Here is an 18,244-nt window from a genome sequence, read left to right as displayed (position 1 = left end):
TCCGAGGTGCGCTTCTTTTCGTAGGCTTCTGACCACATGGTGTGCGGCAGGAAGTCATCTTTGACAGGGCCGCAGGCTTTGTCTCCAAATGGCATCCCGGACCCACTGCAACCCACCTTTTTGCTGAAACGGAAGTCTGGTTCAGGGTAAGAAAAAGCTGAGCTGCACGTACCGAAAGCAGCAGAGCCCAGCGGCGGAGAGGGTGTGGCCAGGGCTGTCTGATTTGCATAGTGACCAGTGGCATCTTGGGAATGTACAGGCTTTGGAGCCTAACGGGTGCTGCAGGGGTCTGCCTGGCCGGAGAAATGCCTGTCTGGCGCTCCCCTCAGGACACACGTGTCTTCCGTTCGAGCATGGAGGGTGAGGGACATGGGTCACCCTCATATACAGGGGTGTGGGCATGGGCAGGATGGGGCGTGGGGGACCCGTCAGGGCATTGCCCGTTTGGAAGCCCGTTCGGAAGGCAAGAGGAGGCGGAGGCGGAGGCGGGAATCTCTGCTCAATTTTTTCCCGAGGCCTGGGGACAAGCCTTTGCACATTTGATCCAGCCGGGCCTGCATCAGCAGATCCTGCTCCGATGGCAAGGGAGAGCCTGCAGGTGTAAATCAAAGAAAGGGGAGAAATCCGCAAGAGGCGGGTTAACAAATTCCAGTGGCAGGCCCATGTTCCCCAGGAAGCAAGTACTTCCTCCTGCTCCCTTCAGTGGGAAAAGACATAGGAGGTGTATTTCTCTAAGCAGGGGCTCTGCGTAGGTGGCACTGCATTGCTTTGGCAAACATCCATGCTAAGTGCAGAGTAGCAGCAGACCCCACAGCTGAGACGTGAATTGGGACTGTTAAGGAAGGGCACTGGGAGGGTGAGGAGGGCAGAGGAAAATGCTTTACAAAAGCATCTGCAAGTTCCTACACACCCGCTGAAAACCCATACCAGGGATGGGGCTCGAACCCATGCGGACAACTGTCCATTGGATCTTAAGTCCAACGCCTTAACCACTCGGCCACCCTGGTGAGACCCTAGGTCCTGCCTTACTCAGCTCCCTTTTCATGCTGGCTGCTCCAGCGCAGGCTGTCCAGCAAGAGGTGATTGCAGAGTAAAAAGGCTTTTGCAGGAGGATAAAGGTAATTGCTTATGACAAACACACTGTGTGACACCTAACTTTTCCCCACTCGTACTTTATGGGCAATCTATACAGTGGAGTTAGCTTAGTCACAATAAGGAAGTGAGCAAGGCAGGCTCACAAGAGCATCTCCTCCCTGGTGGTCTAGTGGCTAGGATTCGGCGCTTTCACCGCCGCGGCCCGGGTTCGATTCCCGGTCAGGGAAGATCCCTCTAAGACGTAGACGTGCGTAATTTGTCCACGCAGCTCAGCTTTTTTTAATCGAAGGTCCTTAAAAAGGCACCCCGACCTATAGACGAAAGCAGAGGAAAGGGGCTGGGTCCCCTGTGTCCCAGGTTGCTTTGCTCCCATTGCCCTCAGCCACCTTCATGCGCACGCAGTCCCCCACCCAGTCAGGTGCTCTATGTGGGCGTAAAGTGCAGTACCAGCTCATCAGAAAGGTAAATTGCTGGAAAACCCGGCTGCGATGTATACATCTACTTTGGAGCACTCTTCTCCCTTGCACTCTTGAATCGGTCATTCGCAATGTATTCTTCCAGCAAGCTGAATAACGAGGTAGGTGTGAGAAGGTGTACCAGCTGTCTTTGAGCTATCAGCGGCCACTAGGTGTCCCTCTTGTGATTTCCCGGGGATCCCGATTGTACAGGAATTCGTCGGTTCAGTAGCACGGGGGAGGGGATGGCCTGTGCTTGGAAGTGACAAACAGTCTGGTGGAATCATGAGTGTTTTTTCAAGTTCTGATTCATATTCGCTGTAGAATAAAATATGCTTTCAGCCCCCATGAGCTTTGTCACTAGGAGAGCAGTGTAGGAACTTTTGCTGTATGGCTCTGGGTTCCCTGGTGGTCTAGTGGTTAGGATTCTGCGCTCTCACCGCCGCGGCCCGGGTTCGATTCCCGGTCAGGGAACAGTCCTTCTTCTGCCCTTGAATGCTTTTCCTTCCCGCAGGTCAGGGCTTCTCAAAATGAATTTGCTTTTCTGACAAACAGTTTGCCTAGCATCCCGCAATCTGGCTCCTAATTTGATTTTCGCAAGGTTCCCTTTGAGTTGCTTTCCTCGGCGGGAGGAAAATCTCTTGTGCAAGGCTCTTGAGGAAGTGAGATTCTGTATTCCGAGGTGCGCTTCTTTTCGTAGGCTTCTGACCACATGGTGTGCGGCAGGAAGTCATCTTTGACAGGGCCGCAGGCTTTGTCTCCAAATGGCATCCCGGACCCACTGCAACCCACCTTTTTGCTGAAACGGAAGTCTGGTTCAGGGTAAGAAAAAGCTGAGCTGCACGTACCGAAAGCAGCAGAGCCCAGCGGCGGAGAGGGTGTGGCCAGGGCTGTCTGATTTGCATAGTGACCAGTGGCATCTTGGGAATGTACAGGCTTTGGAGCCTAACGGGTGCTGCAGGGGTCTGCCTGGCCGGAGAAATGCCTGTCTGGCGCTCCCCTCAGGACACACGTGTCTTCCGTTCGAGCATGGAGGGTGAGGGACATGGGTCACCCTCATATACAGGGGTGTGGGCATGGGCAGGATGGGGCGTGGGGGACCCGTCAGGGCATTGCCCGTTTGGAAGCCCGTTCGGAAGGCAAGAGGAGGCGGAGGCGGAGGCGGGAATCTCTGCTCAATTTTTTCCCGAGGACTGGGGACAAGCCTTTGCACATTTGATCCAGCCGGGCCTGCATCAGCAGATCCTGCTCCGATGGCAAGGGAGAGCCTGCAGGTTTAAATCAAAGAAAGGGGAGAAATCCGCAAGAGGCGGGTTAACAAATTCCAGTGGCAGGCCCATGTTCCCCAGGAAGCAAGTACTTCCTCCTGCTCCCTTCAGTGGGAAAAGACATAGGAGGTGTATTTCTCTAAGCAGGGGCTCTGCGTAGGTGGCACTGCATTGCTTTGGGAAGCATCCATGCTAAGTGCAGAGTAGCAGCAGACCCCACAGCTGAGACGTGAATTGGGACTGTTAAGGAAGGGCACTGGGAGGGTGAGGAGGGCAGAGGAAAATGCTTTAAAAAAGCATCTGCAAGTTCCTACACACCCGCTGAAAACCCATACCAGGGATGGGGCTCGAACCCATGCGGACAACTGTCCATTGGATCTTAAGTCCAACGCCTTAACCACTCGGCCACCCTGGTGAGACCCTAGGCCCTGCCTTACTCAGCTCCCTTTTCATGCTGGCTGCTCCAGCGCAGGCTGTCCAGCAAGAGGTGATTGCAGAGTAAAAAGGCTTTTGCAGGAGGATAAAGGTAATTGCTTATGACAAACACACTGTGTGACACCTAACTTTTCCCCACTCGTACTTTATGGGCAATCTATACAGTGGAGTTAGCTTAGTCACAATAAGGAAGTGAGCAAGGCAGGCTCACAAGAGCATCTCCTCCCTGGTGGTCTAGTGGCTAGGATTCGGCGCTTTCACCGCCGCGGCCCGGGTTCGATTCCCGGTCAGGGAAGATCCCTCTAAGACGTAGACGTGCGTAATTTGTCCACGCAGCTCAGCTTTTTTTAATCGAAGGTCCTTAAAAAGGCACCCCGACCTATAGACGAAAGCAGAGGAAAGGGGCTGGGTCCCCTGTGTCCCAGGTTGCTTTGCTCCCATTGCCCTCAGCCACCTTCATGCGCACGCAGTCCCCCACCCAGTCAGGTGCTCTATGTGGGCGTAAAGTGCAGTACCAGCTCATCAGAAAGGTAAATTGCTGGAAAACCCGGCTGCGATGTATACATCTACTTTGGAGCACTCTTCTCCCTTGCACTCTTGAATCGGTCATTCGCAATGTATTCTTCCAGCAAGCTGAATAACGAGGTAGGTGTGAGAAGGTGTACCAGCTGTCTTTGAGCTATCAGCGGCCACTAGGTGTCCCTCTTGTGATTTCCCGGGGATCCCGATTGTACAGGAATTCGTCGGTTCAGTAGCACGGGGGAGGGGATGGCCTGTGCTTGGAAGTGACAAACAGTCTGGTGGAATCATGAGTGTTTTTTCAAGTTCTGATTCATATTCGCTGTAGAATAAAATATGCTTTCAGCCCCCATGAGCTTTGTCACTAGGAGAGCAGTGTAGGAACTTTTGCTGTATGGCTGTGGGTTCCCTGGTGGTCTAGTGGTTAGGATTCGGCGCTCTCACCGCCGCGGCCCGGGTTCGATTCCCGGTCAGGGAACAGTCCTTCTTCTGCCCTTGAATGCTTTTCCTTCCCGCAGGTCAGGGCTTCTCAAAATGAATTTGCTTTTCTGACAAACAGTTTGCCTAGCATCCCGCAATCTGGCTCCTAATTTGATTTTCGCAAGGTTCCCTTTGAGTTGCTTTCCTCGGCGGGAGGAAAATCTCTTGTGCAAGGCTCTTGAGGAAGTGAGATTCTGTATTCCGAGGTGCGCTTCTTTTCGTAGGCTTCTGACCACATGGTGTGCGGCAGGAAGTCATCTTTGACAGGGCCGCAGGCTTTGTCTCCAAATGGCATCCCGGACCCACTGCAACCCACCTTTTTGCTGAAACGGAAGTCTGGTTCAGGGTAAGAAAAAGCTGAGCTGCACGTACCGAAAGCAGCAGAGCCCAGCGGCGGAGAGGGTGTGGCCAGGGCTGTCTGATTTGCATAGTGACCAGTGGCATCTTGGGAATGTACAGGCTTTGGAGCCTAACGGGTGCTGCAGGGGTCTGCCTGGCCGGAGAAATGCCTGTCTGGCGCTCCCCTCAGGACACACGTGTCTTCCGTTCGAGCATGGAGGGTGAGGGACATGGGTCACCCTCATATACAGGGGTGTGGGCATGGGCAGGATGGGGCGTGGGGGACCCGTCAGGGCATTGCCCGTTTGGAAGCCCGTTCGGAAGGCAAGAGGAGGCGGAGGCGGAGGCGGGAATCTCTGCTCAATTTTTTCCCGAGGCCTGGGGACAAGCCTTTGCACATTTGATCCAGCCGGGCCTGCATCAGCAGATCCTGCTCCGATGGCAAGGGAGAGCCTCCAGGTGTAAATCAAAGAAAGGGGAGAAATCCGCAAGAGGCGGGTTAACAAATTCCAGTGGCAGGCCCATGTTCCCCAGGAAGCAAGTACTTCCTCCTGCTCCCTTCAGTGGGAAAAGACATAGGAGGTGTATTTCTCTAAGCAGGGGCTCTGCGTAGGTGGCACTGCATTGCTTTGGCAAACATCCATGCTAAGTGCAGAGTAGCAGCAGACCCCACAGCTGAGACGTGAATTGGGACTGTTAAGGAAGGGCACTGGGAGGGTGAGGAGGGCAGAGGAAAATGCTTTACAAAAGCATCTGCAAGTTCCTACACACCCGCTGAAAACCCATACCAGGGATGGGGCTCGAACCCATGCGGACAACTGTCCATTGGATCTTAAGTCCAACGCCTTAACCACTCGGCCACCCTGGTGAGACCCTAGGTCCTGCCTTACTCAGCTCCCTTTTCATGCTGGCTGCTCCAGCGCAGGCTGTCCAGCAAGAGGTGATTGCAGAGTAAAAAGGCTTTTGCAGGAGGATAAAGGTAATTGCTTATGACAAACACACTGTGTGACACCTAACTTTTCCCCACTCGTACTTTATGGGCAATCTATACAGTGGAGTTAGCTTAGTCACAATAAGGAAGTGAGCAAGGCAGGCTCACAAGAGCATCTCCTCCCTGGTGGTCTAGTGGCTAGGATTCGGCGCTTTCACCGCCGCGGCCCGGGTTCGATTCCCGGTCAGGGAAGATCCCTCGTAGACGTGCGTAATTTGTCCACGCAGCTCAGCTTTTTTTAATCGAAGGCCCTAAAAAGGCACCCCGACCTATAGACGAAAGCAGAGAAAAGGGGCTGGGTCCCCTGTGTCCCAGGTTGCTTTGCTCCCATTGCCCTCAGCCACCTTCATGCGCACGCAGTCCCCCACCCAGTCAGGTGCTCTATGTGGGCGTAAAGTGCAGTACCAGCTCATCAGAAAGGTAAATTGCTGGAAAACCCGGCTGCGATGTATACATCTACTTTGGAGCACTCTTCTCCCTTGCACTCTTGAATCGGTCATTCGCAATGTATTCTTCCAGCAAGCTGAATAACGAGGTAGGTGTGAGAAGGTGTACCAGCTGTCTTTGAGCTATCAGCGGCCACTAGGTGTCCCTCTTGTGATTTCCCGGGGATCCCGATTGTACAGGAATTCGTCGGTTCAGTAGCACGGGGGAGGGGATGGCCTGTGCTTGGAAGTGACAAACAGTCTGGTGGAATCATGAGTGTTTTTTCAAGTTCTGATTCATATTCGCTGTAGAATAAAATATGCTTTCAGCCCCCATGAGCTTTGTCACTAGGAGAGCAGTGTAGGAACTTTTGCTGTATGGCTCTGGGTTCCCTGGTGGTCTAGTGGTTAGGATTCGGCGCTCTCACCGCTGCGGCCTGGGTTCGATTCCCGGTCAGGGAACAGTCCTTCTTCTGCCCTTGAATGCTTTTCCTTCCCGCAGGTCAGGGCTTCTCAAAATGAATTTGCTTTTCTGACAAACAGTTTGCCTAGCATCCCGCAATCTGGCTCCTAATTTGATTTTCGCAAGGTTCCCTTTGAGTTGCTTTCCTCGGCGGGAGGAAAATCTCTTGTGCAAGGCTCTTGAGGAAGTGAGATTCTGTATTCCGAGGTGCGCTTCTTTTCGTAGGCTTCTGACCACATGGTGTGCGGCAGGAAGTCATCTTTGACAGGGCCGCAGGCTTTGTCTCCAAATGGCATCCCGGACCCACTGCAACCCACCTTTTTGCTGAAACGGAAGTCTGGTTCAGGGTAAGAAAAAGCTGAGCTGCACGTACCGAAAGCAGCAGAGCCCAGCGGCGGAGAGGGTGTGGCCAGGGCTGTCTGATTTGCATAGTGACCAGTGGCATCTTGGGAATGTACAGGCTTTGGAGCCTAACGGGTGCTGCAGGGGTCTGCCTGGCCGGAGAAATGCCTGTCTGGCGCTCCCCTCAGGACACACGTGTCTTCCGTTCGAGCATGGAGGGTGAGGGACATGGGTCACCCTCATATACAGGGGTGTGGGCATGGGCAGGATGGGGCGTGGGGGACCCGTCAGGGCATTGCCCGTTTGGAAGCCCGTTTGGAAGCCCGTTCGGAAGGCAAGAGGAGGCGGAGGCGGAGGCGGGAATCTCTGCTCAATTTTTTCCCGAGGCCTGGGGACAAGCCTTTGCACATTTGATCCAGCCGGGCCTGCATCAGCAGATCCTGCTCCGATGGCAAGGGAGAGCCTGCAGGTGTAAATCAAAGAAAGGGGAGAAATCCGCAAGAGGCGGGTTAACAAATTCCAGTGGCAGGCCCATGTTCCCCAGGAAGCAAGTACTTCCTCCTGCTCCCTTCAGTGGGAAAAGACATAGGAGGTGTATTTCTCTAAGCAGGGGCTCTGCGTAGGTGGCACTGCATTGCTTTGGGAAGCATCCATGCTAAGTGCAGAGTAGCAGCAGACCCCACAGCTGAGACGTGAATTGGGACTGTTAAGGAAGGGCACTGGGAGGGTGAGGAGGGCAGAGGAAAATGCTTTAAAAAAGCATCTGCAAGTTCCTACACACCCGCTGAAAACCCATACCAGGGATGGGGCTCGAACCCATGCGGACAACTGTCCATTGGATCTTAAGTCCAACGCCTTAACCACTCGGCCACCCTGGTGAGACCCTAGGCCCTGCCTTACTCAGCTCCCTTTTCATGCTGGCTGCTCCAGCGCAGGCTGTCCAGCAAGAGGTGATTGCAGAGTAAAAAGGCTTTTGCAGGAGGATAAAGGTAATTGCTTATGACAAACACACTGTGTGACACCTAACTTTTCCTCACTCGTACTTTATGGGCAATCTATACAGTGGAGTTAGCTTAGTCACAATAAGGAAGTGAGCAAGGCAGGCTCACAAGAGCATCTCCTCCCTGGTGGTCTAGTGGCTAGGATTCGGCGCTTTCACCGCCGCGGCCCGGGTTCGATTCCCGGTCAGGGAAGATCCCTCTAAGACGTAGACGTGCGTAATTTGTCCACGCAGCTCAGCTTTTTTTAATCGAAGGTCCTTAAAAAGGCACCCCGACCTATAGACGAAAGCAGAGGAAAGGGGCTGGGTCCCCTGTGTCCCAGGTTGCTTTGCTCCCATTGCCCTCAGCCACCTTCATGCGCACGCAGTCCCCCACCCAGTCAGGTGCTCTATGTGGGCGTAAAGTGCAGTACCAGCTCATCAGAAAGGTAAATTGCTGGAAAACCCGGCTGCGATGTATACATCTACTTTGGAGCACTCTTCTCCCTTGCACTCTTGAATCGGTCATTCGCAATGTATTCTTCCAGCAAGCTGAATAACGAGGTAGGTGTGAGAAGGTGTACCAGCTGTCTTTGAGCTATCAGCGGCCACTAGGTGTCCCTCTTGTGATTTCCCGGGGATCCCGATTGTACAGGAATTCGTCGGTTCAGTAGCACGGGGGAGGGGATGGCCTGTGCTTGGAAGTGACAAACAGTCTGGTGGAATCATGAGTGTTTTTTCAAGTTCTGATTCATATTCGCTGTAGAATAAAATATGCTTTCAGCCCCCATGAGCTTTGTCACTAGGAGAGCAGTGTAGGAACTTTTGCTGTATGGCTCTGGGTTCCCTGGTGGTCTAGTGGTTAGGATTCGGCGCTCTCACCGCCGCGGCCCGGGTTCGATTCCCGGTCAGGGAACAGTCCTTCTTCTGCCCTTGAATGCTTTTCCTTCCCGCAGGTCAGGGCTTCTCAAAATGAATTTGCTTTTCTGACAAACAGTTTGCCTAGCATCCCGCAATCTGGCTCCTAATTTGATTTTCGCAAGGTTCCCTTTGAGTTGCTTTCCTCGGCGGGAGGAAAATCTCTTGTGCAAGGCTCTTGAGGAAGTGAGATTCTGTATTCCGAGGTGCGCTTCTTTTCGTAGGCTTCTGACCACATGGTGTGCGGCAGGAAGTCATCTTTGACAGGGCCGCAGGCTTTGTCTCCAAATGGCATCCCGGACCCACTGCAACCCACCTTTTTGCTGAAACGGAAGTCTGGTTCAGGGTAAGAAAAAGCTGAGCTGCACGTACCGAAAGCAGCAGAGCCCAGCGGCGGAGAGGGTGTGGCCAGGGCTGTCTGATTTGCATAGTGACCAGTGGCATCTTGGGAATGTACAGGCTTTGGAGCCTAACGGGTGCTGCAGGGGTCTGCCTGGCCGGAGAAATGCCTGTCTGGCGCTCCCCTCAGGACACACGTGTCTTCCGTTCGAGCATGGAGGGTGAGGGACATGGGTCACCCTCATATACAGGGGTGTGGGCATGGGCAGGATGGGGCGTGGGGGACCCGTCAGGGCATTGCCCGTTTGGAAGCCCGTTCGGAAGGCAAGAGGAGGCGGAGGCGGAGGCGGGAATCTCTGCTCAATTTTTTCCCGAGGCCTGGGGACAAGCCTTTGCACATTTGATCCAGCCGGGCCTGCATCAGCAGATCCTGCTCCGATGGCAAGGGAGAGCCTGCAGGTGTAAATCAAAGAAAGGGGAGAAATCCGCAAGAGGCGGGTTAACAAATTCCAGTGGCAGGCCCATGTTCCCCAGGAAGCAAGTACTTCCTCCTGCTCCCTTCAGTGGGAAAAGACATAGGAGGTGTATTTCTCTAAGCAGGGGCTCTGCGTAGGTGGCACTGCATTGCTTTGGCAAACATCCATGCTAAGTGCAGAGTAGCAGCAGACCCCACAGCTGAGACGTGAATTGGGACTGTTAAGGAAGGGCACTGGGAGGGTGAGGAGGGCAGAGGAAAATGCTTTACAAAAGCATCTGCAAGTTCCTACACACCCGCTGAAAACCCATACCAGGGATGGGGCTCGAACCCATGCGGACAACTGTCCATTGGATCTTAAGTCCAACGCCTTAACCACTCGGCCACCCTGGTGAGACCCTAGGTCCTGCCTTACTCAGCTCCCTTTTCATGCTGGCTGCTCCAGCGCAGGCTGTCCAGCAAGAGGTGATTGCAGAGTAAAAAGGCTTTTGCAGGAGGATAAAGGTAATTGCTTATGACAAACACACTGTGTGACACCTAACTTTTCCCCACTCGTACTTTATGGGCAATCTATACAGTGGAGTTAGCTTAGTCACAATAAGGAAGTGAGCAAGGCAGGCTCACAAGAGCATCTCCTCCCTGGTGGTCTAGTGGCTAGGATTCGGCGCTTTCACCGCCGCGGCCCGGGTTCGATTCCCGGTCAGGGAAGATCCCTCTAAGACGTAGACGTGCGTAATTTGTCCACGCAGCTCAGCTTTTTTTAATCGAAGGTCCTTAAAAAGGCACCCCGACCTATAGACGAAAGCAGAGGAAAGGGGCTGGGTCCCCTGTGTCCCAGGTTGCTTTGCTCCCATTGCCCTCAGCCACCTTCATGCGCACGCAGTCCCCCACCCAGTCAGGTGCTCTATGTGGGCGTAAAGTGCAGTACCAGCTCATCAGAAAGGTAAATTGCTGGAAAACCCGGCTGCGATGTATACATCTACTTTGGAGCACTCTTCTCCCTTGCACTCTTGAATCGGTCATTCGCAATGTATTCTTCCAGCAAGCTGAATAACGAGGTAGGTGTGAGAAGGTGTACCAGCTGTCTTTGAGCTATCAGCGGCCACTAGGTGTCCCTCTTGTGATTTCCCGGGGATCCCGATTGTACAGGAATTCGTCGGTTCAGTAGCACGGGGGAGGGGATGGCCTGTGCTTGGAAGTGACAAACAGTCTGGTGGAATCATGAGTGTTTTTTCAAGTTCTGATTCATATTCGCTGTAGAATAAAATATGCTTTCAGCCCCCATGAGCTTTGTCACTAGGAGAGCAGTGTAGGAACTTTTGCTGTATGGCTCTGGGTTCCCTGGTGGTCTAGTGGTTAGGATTCTGCGCTCTCACCGCCGCGGCCCGGGTTCGATTCCCGGTCAGGGAACAGTCCTTCTTCTGCCCTTGAATGCTTTTACTTCCCGCAGGTCAGGGCTTCTCAAAATGAATTTGCTTTTCTGACAAACAGTTTGCCTAGCATCCCGCAATCTGGCTCCTAATTTGATTTTCGCAAGGTTCCCTTTGAGTTGCTTTCCTCGGCGGGAGGAAAATCTCTTGTGCAAGGCTCTTGAGGAAGTGAGATTCTGTATTCCGAGGTGCCCTTCTTTTCGTAGGCTTCTGACCACATGGTGTGCGGCAGGAAGTCATCTTTGACAGGGCCGCAGGCTTTGTCTCCAAATGGCATCCCGGACCCACTGCAACCCACCTTTTTGCTGAAACGGAAGTCTGGTTCAGGGTAAGAAAAAGCTGAGCTGCACGTACCGAAAGCAGCAGAGCCCAGCGGCGGAGAGGGTGTGGCCAGGGCTGTCTGATTTGCATAGTGACCAGTGGCATCTTGGGAATGTACAGGCTTTGGAGCCTAACGGGTGCTGCAGGGGTCTGCCTGGCCGGAGAAATGCCTGTCTGGCGCTCCCCTCAGGACACACGTGTCTTCCGTTCGAGCATGGAGGGTGAGGGACATGGGTCACCCTCATATACAGGGGTGTGGGCATGGGCAGGATGGGGCGTGGGGGACCCGTCAGGGCATTGCCCGTTTGGAAGCCCGTTCGGAAGGCAAGAGGAGGCGGAGGCGGAGGCGGGAATCTCTGCTCAATTTTTTCCCGAGGCCTGGGGACAAGCCTTTGCACATTTGATCCAGCCGGGCCTGCATCAGCAGATCCTGCTCCGATGGCAAGGGAGAGCCTGCAGGTGTAAATCAAAGAAAGGGGAGAAATCCGCAAGAGGCGGGTTAACAAATTCCAGTGGCAGGCCCATGTTCCCCAGGAAGCAAGTACTTCCTCCTGCTCCCTTCAGTGGGAAAAGACATAGGAGGTGTATTTCTCTAAGCAGGGGCTCTGCGTAGGTGGCACTGCATTGCTTTGGCAAACATCCATGCTAAGTGCAGAGTAGCAGCAGACCCCACAGCTGAGACGTGAATTGGGACTGTTAAGGAAGGGCACTGGGAGGGTGAGGAGGGCAGAGGAAAATGCTTTACAAAAGCATCTGCAAGTTCCTACACACCCGCTGAAAACCCATACCAGGGATGGTGCTCGAACCCATGCGGACAACTGTCCATTGGATCTTAAGTCCAACGCCTTAACCACTCGGCCACCCTGGTGAGACCCTAGGTCCTGCCTTACTCAGCTCCCTTTTCATGCTGGCTGCTCCAGCGCAGGCTGTCCAGCAAGAGGTGATTGCAGAGTAAAAAGGCTTTTGCAGGAGGATAAAGGTAATTGCTTATGACAAACACACTGTGTGACACCTAACTTTTCCCCACTCGTACTTTATGGGCAATCTATACAGTGGAGTTAGCTTAGTCACAATAAGGAAGTGAGCAAGGCAGGCTCACAAGAGCATCTCCTCCCTGGTGGTCTAGTGGCTAGGATTCGGCGCTTTCACCGCCGCGGCCCGGGTTCGATTCCCGGTCAGGGAAGATCCCTCTAAGACGTAGACGTGCGTAATTTGTCCACGCAGCTCAGCTTTTTTTAATCGAAGGTCCTTAAAAAGGCACCCCGACCTATAGACGAAAGCAGAGGAAAGGGGCTGGGTCCCCTGTGTCCCAGGTTGCTTTGCTCCCATTGCCCTCAGCCACCTTCATGCGCACGCAGTCCCCCACCCAGTCAGGTGCTCTATGTGGGCGTAAAGTGCAGTACCAGCTCATCAGAAAGGTAAATTGCTGGAAAACCCGGCTGCGATGTATACATCTACTTTGGAGCACTCTTCTCCCTTGCACTCTTGAATCGGTCATTCGCAATGTATTCTTCCAGCAAGCTGAATAACGAGGTAGGTGTGAGAAGGTGTACCAGCTGTCTTTGAGCTATCAGCGGCCACTAGGTGTCCCTCTTGTGATTTCCCGGGGATCCCGATTGTACAGGAATTCGTCGGTTCAGTAGCACGGGGGAGGGGATGGCCTGTGCTTGGAAGTGACAAACAGTCTGGTGGAATCATGAGTGTTTTTTCAAGTTCTGATTCATATTCGCTGTAGAATAAAATATGCTTTCAGCCCCCATGAGCTTTGTCACTAGGAGAGCAGTGTAGGAACTTTTGCTGTATGGCTGTGGGTTCCCTGGTGGTCTAGTGGTTGGGATTCGGTGCTCTCACCGCTGCGGCCTGGGTTCGATTCCCGGTCAGGGAACAGTCCTTCTTCTGCCCTTGAATGCTTTTCCTTCCCGCAGGTCAGGGCTTCTCAAAATGAATTTGCTTTTCTGACAAACAGTTTGCCTAGCATCCCGCAATCTGGCTCCTAATTTGATTTTCGCAAGGTTCCCTTTGAGTTGCTTTCCTCGGCGGGAGGAAAATCTCTTGTGCAAGGCTCTTGAGGAAGTGAGATTCTGTATTCCGAGGTGCGCTTCTTTTCGTAGGCTTCTGACCACATGGTGTGCGGCAGGAAGTCATCTTTGACAGGGCCGCAGGCTTTGTCTCCAAATGGCATCCCGGACCCACTGCAACCCACCTTTTTGCTGAAACGGAAGTCTGGTTCAGGGTAAGAAAAAGCTGAGCTGCACGTACCGAAAGCAGCAGAGCCCAGCGGCGGAGAGGGTGTGGCCAGGGCTGTCTGATTTGCATAGTGACCAGTGGCATCTTGGGAATGTACAGGCTTTGGAGCCTAACGGGTGCTGCAGGGGTCTGCCTGGCCGGAGAAATGCCTGTCTGGCGCTCCCCTCAGGACACACGTGTCTTCCGTTCGAGCATGGAGGGTGAGGGACATGGGTCACCCTCATATACAGGGGTGTGGGCATGGGCAGGATGGGGCGTGGGGGACCCGTCAGGGCATTGCCCGTTTGGAAGCCCGTTTGGAAGCCCGTTCGGAAGGCAAGAGGAGGCGGAGGCGGGAATCTCTGCTCAATTTTTTCCCGAGGCCTGGGGACAAGCCTTTGCACATTTGATCCAGCCGGGCCTGCATCAGCAGATCCTGCTCCGATGGCAAGGGAGAGCCTGCAGGTGTAAATCAAAGAAAGGGGAGAAATCCGCAAGAGGCGGGTTAACAAATTCCAGTGGCAGGCCCATGTTCCCCAGGAAGCAAGTACTTCCTCCTGCTCCCTTCAGTGGGAAAAGACATAGGAGGTGTATTTCTCTAAGCAGGGGCTCTGCGTAGGTGGCACTGCATTGCTTTGGGAAGCATCCATGCTAAGTGCAGAGTAGCAGCAGACCCCACAGCTGAGACGTGAATTGGGACTGTTAAGGAAGGGCACTGGGAGGGTGAGGAGGGCAGAGGAAAATGCTTTAAAAAAGCATCTGCAAGTTCCTACACACCCGCTGAAAACCCATACCAGGGATGGGGCTCGAACCCATGCGGACAACTGTCCATTGGATCTTAAGTCCAACGCCTTAACCACTCGGCCACCCTGGTGAGACCCTAGGCCCTGCCTTACTCAGCTCCCTTTTCATGCTGGCTGCTCCAGCGCAGGCTGTCCAGCAAGAGGTGATTGCAGAGTAAAAAGGCTTTTGCAGGAGGATAAAGGTAATTGCTTATGACAAACACACTGTGTGACACCTAACTTTTCCTCACTCGTACTTTATGGGCAATCTATACAGTGGAGTTAGCTTAGTCACAATAAGGAAGTGAGCAAGGCAGGCTCACAAGAGCATCTCCTCCCTGGTGGTCTAGTGGCTAGGATTCGGCGCTTTCACCGCCGCGGCCCGGGTTCGATTCCCGGTCAGGGAAGATCCCTCTAAGACGTAGACGTGCGTAATTTGTCCACGCAGCTCAGCTTTTTTTAATCGAAGGTCCTTAAAAAGGCACCCCGACCTATAGACGAAAGCAGAGGAAAGAGGCTGGGTCCCCTGTGTCCCAGGTTGCTTTGCTCCCATTGCCCTCAGCCACCTTCATGCGCACGCAGTCCCCCACCCAGTCAGGTGCTCTATGTGGGCGTAAAGTGCAGTACCAGCTCATCAGAAAGGTAAATTGCTGGAAAACCCGGCTGCGATGTATACATCTACTTTGGAGCACTCTTCTCCCTTGCACTCTTGAATCGGTCATTCGCAATGTATTCTTCCAGCAAGCTGAATAACGAGGTAGGTGTGAGAAGGTGTACCAGCTGTCTTTGAGCTATCAGCGGCCACTAGGTGTCCCTCTTGTGATTTCCCGGGGATCCCGATTGTACAGGAATTCGTCGGTTCAGTAGCACGGGGGAGGGGATGGCCTGTGCTTGGAAGTGACAAACAGTCTGGTGGAATCATGAGTGTTTTTTCAAGTTCTGATTCATATTCGCTGTAGAATAAAATATGCTTTCAGCCCCCATGAGCTTTGTCACTAGGAGAGCAGTGTAGGAACTTTTGCTGTATGGCTCTGGGTTCCCTGGTGGTCTAGTGGTTAGGATTCGGCGCTCTCACCGCCGCGGCCCGGGTTCGATTCCCGGTCAGGGAACAGTCCTTCTTCTGCCCTTGAATGCTTTTCCTTCCCGCAGGTCAGGGCTTCTCAAAATGAATTTGCTTTTCTGACAAACAGTTTGCCTAGCATCCCGCAATCTGGCTCCTAATTTGATTTTCGCAAGGTTCCCTTTGAGTTGCTTTCCTCGGCGGGAGGAAAATCTCTTGTGCAAGGCTCTTGAGGAAGTGAGATTCTGTATTCCGAGGTGCGCTTCTTTTCGTAGGCTTCTGACCACATGGTGTGCGGCAGGAAGTCATCTTTGACAGGGCCGCAGGCTTTGTCTCCAAATGGCATCCCGGACCCACTGCAACCCACCTTTTTGCTGAAACGGAAGTCTGGTTCAGGGTAAGAAAAAGCTGAGCTGCACGTACCGAAAGCAGCAGAGCCCAGCGGCGGAGAGGGTGTGGCCAGGGCTGTCTGATTTGCATAGTGACCAGTGGCATCTTGGGAATGTACAGGCTTTGGAGCCTAACGGGTGCTGCAGGGGTCTGCCTGGCCGGAGAAATGCCTGTCTGGCGCTCCCCTCAGGACACACGTGTCTTCCGTTCGAGCATGGAGGGTGAGGGACATGGGTCACCCTCATATACAGGGGTGTGGGCATGGGCAGGATGGGGCGTGGGGGACCCGTCAGGGCATTGCCCGTTTGGAAGCCCGTTCGGAAGGCAAGAGGAGGCGGAGGCGGGAATCTCTGCTCAATTTTTTCCCGAGGCCTGGGGACAAGCCTTTGCACATTTGATCCAGCCGGGCCTGCATCAGCAGATCCTGCTCCGATGGCAAGGGAGAGCCTGCAGGTGTAAATCAAAGAAAGGGGAGAAATCCGCAAGAGGCGGGTTAACAAATTCCAGTGGCAGGCCCATGTTCCCCAGGAAGCAAGTACTTCCTCCTGCTCCCTTCAGTGGGAAAAGACATAGGAGGTGTATTTCTCTAAGCAGGGGCTCTGCGTAGGTGGCACTGCATTGCTTTGGCAAACATCCATGCTAAGTGCAGAGTAGCAGCAGACCCCACAGCTGAGACGTGAATTGGGACTGTTAAGGAAGGGCACTGGGAGGGTGAGGAGGGCAGAGGAAAATGCTTTACAAAAGCATCTGCAAGTTCCTACACACCCGCTGAAAACCCATACCAGGGATGGGGCTCGAACCCATGCGGACAACTGTCCATTGGATCTTAAGTCCAACGCCTTAACCACTCGGCCACCCTGGTGAGACCCTAGGTCCTGCCTTACTCAGCTCCCTTTTCATGCTGGCTGCTCCAGCGCAGGCTGTCCAGCAAGAGGTGATTGCAGAGTAAAAAGGCTTTTGCAGGAGGATAAAGGTAATTGCTTATGACAAACACACTGTGTGACACCTAACTTTTCCCCACTCGTACTTTATGGGCAATCTATACAGTGGAGTTAGCTTAGTCACAATAAGGAAGTGAGCAAGGCAGGCTCACAAGAGCATCTCCTCCCTGGTGGTCTAGTGGCTAGGATTCGGCGCTTTCACCGCCGCGGCCCGGGTTTGATTCCCGGTCAGGGAAGATCCCTCTAAGACGTAGACGTGCGTAATTTGTCCACGCAGCTCAGCTTTTTTTAATCGAAGGTCCTTAAAAAGGCACCCCGACCTATAGACGAAAGCAGAGGAAAGGGGCTGGGTCCCCTGTGTCCCAGGTTGCTTTGCTCCCATTGCCCTCAGCCACCTTCATGCGCACGCAGTCCCCCACCCAGTCAGGTGCTCTATGTGGGCGTAAAGTGCAGTACCAGCTCATCAGAAAGGTAAATTGCTGGAAAACCCGGCTGCGATGTATACATCTACTTTGGAGCACTCTTCTCCCTTGCACTCTTGAATCGGTCATTCGCAATGTATTCTTCCAGCAAGCTGAATAACGAGGTAGGTGTGAGAAGGTGTACCAGCTGTCTTTGAGCTATCAGCGGCCACTAGGTGTCCCTCTTGTGATTTCCCGGGGATCCCGATTGTACAGGAATTCGTCGGTTCAGTAGCACGGGGGAGGGGATGGCCTGTGGTTGGAAGTGACAAACAGTCTGGTGGAATCATGAGTGTTTTTTCAAGTTCTGATTCATATTCGCTGTAGAATAAAATATGCTTTCAGCCCCCATGAGCTTTGTCACTAGGAGAGCAGTGTAGGAACTTTTGCTGTATGGCTGTGGGTTCCCTGGTGGTCTAGTGGTTAGGATTCGGCGCTCTCACCGCCGCGGCCCGGGTTCGATTCCCGGTCAGGGAACAGTCCTTCTTCTGCCCTTGAATGCTTTTCCTTCCCGCAGGTCAGGGCTTCTCAAAATGAATTTGCTTTTCTGACAAACAGTTTGCCTAGCATCCCGCAATCTGGCTCCTAATTTGATTTTCGCAAGGTTCCCTTTGAGTTGCTTTCCTCGGCGGGAGGAAAATCTCTTGTGCAAGGCTCTTGAGGAAGTGAGATTCTGTATTCCGAGGTGCGCTTCTTTTCGTAGGCTTCTGACCACATGGTGTGCGGCAGGAAGTCATCTTTGACAGGGCCGCAGGCTTTGTCTCCAAATGGCATCCCGGACCCACTGCAACCCACCTTTTTGCTGAAACGGAAGTCTGGTTCAGGGTAAGAAAAAGCTGAGCTGCACGTACCGAAAGCAGCAGAGCCCAGCGGCGGAGAGGGTGTGGCCAGGGCTGTCTGATTTGCATAGTGACCAGTGGCATCTTGGGAATGTACAGGCTTTGGAGCCTAACGGGTGCTGCAGGGGTCTGCCTGGCCGGAGAAATGCCTGTCTGGCGCTCCCCTCAGGACACACGTGTCTTCCGTTCGAGCATGGAGGGTGAGGGACATGGGTCACCCTCATATACAGGGGTGTGGGCATGGGCAGGATGGGGCGTGGGGGACCCGTCA

General features: G+C 53.6%; 18 non-coding genes across 18 annotated transcripts; 11 read left to right on the top strand and 7 right to left on the bottom strand.

Annotated features, from left to right (window-relative positions):
• Positions 1–924: 924 nt before the first annotated feature.
• Positions 925–1,007, bottom strand: TRNAL-UAA (transfer RNA leucine (anticodon UAA)). The gene has a single exon. It is a non-coding gene; the product is annotated as a tRNA-Leu (tRNA).
• Positions 1,008–1,250: 243 nt separating this feature from the next.
• TRNAE-UUC (transfer RNA glutamic acid (anticodon UUC)) lies at positions 1,251–1,322 on the top strand. Its single transcript has one exon. It is a non-coding gene; the product is annotated as a tRNA-Glu (tRNA).
• Positions 1,323–3,150: 1,828 nt separating this feature from the next.
• TRNAL-UAA (transfer RNA leucine (anticodon UAA)) lies at positions 3,151–3,233 on the bottom strand. The gene has a single exon. It is a non-coding gene; the product is annotated as a tRNA-Leu (tRNA).
• A 243-nt stretch (positions 3,234–3,476) lies between these two features.
• On the top strand, positions 3,477–3,548 carry TRNAE-UUC (transfer RNA glutamic acid (anticodon UUC)). Its single transcript has one exon. It is a non-coding gene; the product is annotated as a tRNA-Glu (tRNA).
• A 630-nt stretch (positions 3,549–4,178) lies between these two features.
• Positions 4,179–4,250, top strand: TRNAE-CUC (transfer RNA glutamic acid (anticodon CUC)). The gene has a single exon. It is a non-coding gene; the product is annotated as a tRNA-Glu (tRNA).
• A 1,126-nt stretch (positions 4,251–5,376) lies between these two features.
• On the bottom strand, positions 5,377–5,459 carry TRNAL-UAA (transfer RNA leucine (anticodon UAA)). The gene has a single exon. It is a non-coding gene; the product is annotated as a tRNA-Leu (tRNA).
• A 243-nt stretch (positions 5,460–5,702) lies between these two features.
• TRNAE-UUC (transfer RNA glutamic acid (anticodon UUC)) lies at positions 5,703–5,774 on the top strand. Its single transcript has one exon. It is a non-coding gene; the product is annotated as a tRNA-Glu (tRNA).
• Positions 5,775–7,607: 1,833 nt separating this feature from the next.
• On the bottom strand, positions 7,608–7,690 carry TRNAL-UAA (transfer RNA leucine (anticodon UAA)). Its single transcript has one exon. It is a non-coding gene; the product is annotated as a tRNA-Leu (tRNA).
• A 243-nt stretch (positions 7,691–7,933) lies between these two features.
• Positions 7,934–8,005, top strand: TRNAE-UUC (transfer RNA glutamic acid (anticodon UUC)). Its single transcript has one exon. It is a non-coding gene; the product is annotated as a tRNA-Glu (tRNA).
• Positions 8,006–8,635: 630 nt separating this feature from the next.
• Positions 8,636–8,707, top strand: TRNAE-CUC (transfer RNA glutamic acid (anticodon CUC)). The gene has a single exon. It is a non-coding gene; the product is annotated as a tRNA-Glu (tRNA).
• A 1,126-nt stretch (positions 8,708–9,833) lies between these two features.
• On the bottom strand, positions 9,834–9,916 carry TRNAL-UAA (transfer RNA leucine (anticodon UAA)). The gene has a single exon. It is a non-coding gene; the product is annotated as a tRNA-Leu (tRNA).
• Positions 9,917–10,159: 243 nt separating this feature from the next.
• Positions 10,160–10,231, top strand: TRNAE-UUC (transfer RNA glutamic acid (anticodon UUC)). Its single transcript has one exon. It is a non-coding gene; the product is annotated as a tRNA-Glu (tRNA).
• A 2,154-nt stretch (positions 10,232–12,385) lies between these two features.
• Positions 12,386–12,457, top strand: TRNAE-UUC (transfer RNA glutamic acid (anticodon UUC)). Its single transcript has one exon. It is a non-coding gene; the product is annotated as a tRNA-Glu (tRNA).
• Positions 12,458–14,291: 1,834 nt separating this feature from the next.
• TRNAL-UAA (transfer RNA leucine (anticodon UAA)) lies at positions 14,292–14,374 on the bottom strand. Its single transcript has one exon. It is a non-coding gene; the product is annotated as a tRNA-Leu (tRNA).
• Positions 14,375–14,617: 243 nt separating this feature from the next.
• On the top strand, positions 14,618–14,689 carry TRNAE-UUC (transfer RNA glutamic acid (anticodon UUC)). Its single transcript has one exon. It is a non-coding gene; the product is annotated as a tRNA-Glu (tRNA).
• Positions 14,690–15,319: 630 nt separating this feature from the next.
• TRNAE-CUC (transfer RNA glutamic acid (anticodon CUC)) lies at positions 15,320–15,391 on the top strand. The gene has a single exon. It is a non-coding gene; the product is annotated as a tRNA-Glu (tRNA).
• A 1,120-nt stretch (positions 15,392–16,511) lies between these two features.
• On the bottom strand, positions 16,512–16,594 carry TRNAL-UAA (transfer RNA leucine (anticodon UAA)). Its single transcript has one exon. It is a non-coding gene; the product is annotated as a tRNA-Leu (tRNA).
• Positions 16,595–17,539: 945 nt separating this feature from the next.
• TRNAE-CUC (transfer RNA glutamic acid (anticodon CUC)) lies at positions 17,540–17,611 on the top strand. Its single transcript has one exon. It is a non-coding gene; the product is annotated as a tRNA-Glu (tRNA).
• Positions 17,612–18,244: the final 633 nt, after the last annotated feature.

Source organism: Triturus cristatus, chromosome 5_2 (genome assembly GCF_964204655.1).
Source record: "Triturus cristatus chromosome 5_2, aTriCri1.1, whole genome shotgun sequence".
Classification (NCBI taxonomy): domain Eukaryota; kingdom Metazoa; phylum Chordata; class Amphibia; order Caudata; family Salamandridae; genus Triturus; species Triturus cristatus.
This window is presented reverse-complemented; position numbering and strand designations above follow the sequence as displayed.